We start from the raw sequence: 3,074 nt of genomic DNA, 5'->3' as shown, positions 1-3,074 counted from the left end.
ACTATGTACTACACTGTGCGTTTCTTATATTCTAAGTTTTTCAGTGCAACTCACTCATATACTATGTACTACACTGTGCGTTTCTTATATTCTAAGTTTTTCAGTGCAACTCACTCATATACTATGTACTACACTGTGCGTTTCTTATATTCTAAGTTTTTCAGTGCAACTCACTCGTATACTATGTACTACACTGTGCGTTTCTTATATTCTAAGTTTTTCAGTGCAACTCACTCATATACTATGCACTACACTGTGCGTTTCTTATATTCTAAGTTTTTCAGTGCAACTCACTCATATACTATGCACTACACTGTGCGTTTCTTATATTCTAAGTTTTTCAGTGCAACTCACTCATATAATATGTACTACACTGTGCATTTCGTGTAATGCGGGTTTTTCAGTAAATTCTAAGTTTTTCAGTGCAACTCACTCATATACTATGTACTACACTGTGCGTTTCTTATATTCTAAGTTTTTCAGTGCAACTCACTCATATACTTTGTACTACACTGTGCGTTTCTTATATTCTAAGTTTTTCAGTGCAACTCACTCATATACTATGTACTACACTGTGCGTTTCTTAAATTCTAAGTTTTTCAGTGCAACTCACTCATATACTATGTACTACACTGTGCGTTTCTTATATTCTAAGTTTTTCAGTGCAACTCACTCATATACTATGGACTACACTGTGCGTTTCTTATATTCTAAGTTTTTCAGTGCAACTCACTCATATACTATGTACTACACTGTGCGTTTCTTATATTCTAAGTTTTTCAGTGCAACTCACTCATATACTATGTACTACACTGTGCGTTTCTTATATTCTAAGTTTTTCAGTGCAACTCACTCATATACTATGTACTACACTGTGCGTTTCTTATATTCTAAGTTTTTCAGTTCAACTCACTCATATACTATGTACTACACTGTGCGTTTCTTATATTCTAAGTTTTTCAGTGCAACTCACTCATATACTATGTACTACACTGTGCGTTTCTTATATTCTAAGTTTTTCAGTGCAACTCACTCATATAATATGTACTACACTGTGCATTTCGTGTAATGCGGGTTTTTCAGTAAATTCTAAGTTTTTCAGTGCAACTCACTCATATACTATGTACTACACTGTGCGTTTCTTATATTCTAAGTTTTTCAGTGCAACTCACTCATATACTATGTACTACACTGTGCGTTTCTTATATTCTAAGTTTTTCAGTGCAACTCACTCATATACTATGTACTACACTGTGCGTTTCTCTAAATTCTAAGTTTTTCAGTGCAACTCACTCATATACTATGTACTACACTGTGCGTTTCTTATATTCTAAGTTTTTCAGTGCAACTCACTCATATACTATGTACTACACTGTGCGTTTCTTATATTCTAAGTTTTTCAGTGCAACTCACTCATATACTATGTACTACACTGTGCGTTTCTTATATTCTAACTTTTTCAGTGCATCTCACTCATATACTATGTACTACACTGTGCATTTCGTGTAATGCGGGTTTTTCAGTAAATTCTAAGTTTTTCAGTGCAACTCACTCATATATTATGTACTACACTGTGCGTTTCTTATATTCTAAGTTTTTCAGTGGAACTCACTCATATACTATGTACTACACTGTGCGTTTCTTATATTCTAAGTTTTTCAGTGCAACTCACTCATATACTATACACTGTGCGTTTCTTATATTCTAAGTTTTTCAGTGCAACTCACTCATATACTATGTACTACACTGTGCGTTTCTTATATTCTAAGTTTTTCAGTGCAACTCACTGATATACTATGTACTACACTGTGCGTTTCTTATATTCTAAGTTTTTCAGTGCAACTCACTCATATACTATGTACTACACTGTGCGTTTCTTAAATTCTAAGTTTTTCAGTGCAACTCACTCCTATACAATGTACTACACTGTGCGTTTCTTATATTCTAAGTTTTTCTGTGCAACTCACTCATATACTATGTACTACACTGTGCGTTTCTTATATTCTAAGTTTTTCAGTGCAACTCACTCATATACTATGTACTACACTGTGCGTTTCTCTAAATTCTAAGTTTTTCAGTGCAACTCACTCATATACTATGTACTACACTGTGCGTTTCTCTAAATTCTAAGTTTTTCAGTGCAACTCACTCATATACTATGTACTACACTGTGCGTTTCTTATATTCTAAGTTTTTCAGTGCAACTCACTCATATACTATGTACTACACTGTGCGTTTCTTATATTCTAAGTTTTTCAGTGCAACTCACTCATATACTATGTACTACACTGTGCGTTTCTTATATTCTAAGTTTTTCAGTGCAACTCACTCATATACTATGTACTACACTGTGCGTTTCTTATATTCTAAGTTTTTCAGTGCAACTCACTCATATACTATGTACTACACTGTGCGTTTCTTATATTCTAAGTTTTTTCACTTCAACTCACTCATATACTATACACTGTGCGTTTCTTATATTCTAAGTTTTTCAGTGCAACTCACTCATATACTATGTACTACACTGTGCGTTTCTTATATTCTAAGTTTTTCAGTGCAACTCACTCATATACTATGTACTACACTGTGCGTTTCTTATATTCTAAGTTTTTCAGTTCAACTCACTCATATACTATGTACTACACTGTGCGTTTCTTAAATTCTAAGTTTTTCAGTGCAACTCACTCATATACAATGTACTACACTGTGCGTTTCTTATATTCTAAGTTTTTCAGTGCAACTCACTCATATACTATGTACTACACTGTGCGTTTCTTATATTCTAAGTTTTTCAGTGCAACTCACTCATATACTATGTACTACACTGTGCGTTTCTCTAAATTCTAAGTTTTTCAGTGCAACTCACTCATATACTATGTACTACACTGTGCGTTTCTCTAAATTCTAAGTTTTTCAGTGCCACTCACTCATATACTATGTACTACACTGTGCGTTTCTTATATTCTAAGTTTTTCAGTGCAACTCACTCATATACTATGTACTACACTGTGCGTTTCTTATATTCTAAGTTTTTCAGTGCAACTCACTCATATACTATGTACTACACTGTGCGT

The sequence above is a fragment of the Mus caroli genome, unplaced genomic scaffold (assembly GCF_978045245.1).
Source record: "Mus caroli unplaced genomic scaffold, Mus_caroli_1 scaffold_25, whole genome shotgun sequence".
Lineage (NCBI taxonomy): Eukaryota > Metazoa > Chordata > Mammalia > Rodentia > Muridae > Mus > Mus caroli.
This window is presented reverse-complemented; position numbering follows the sequence as displayed.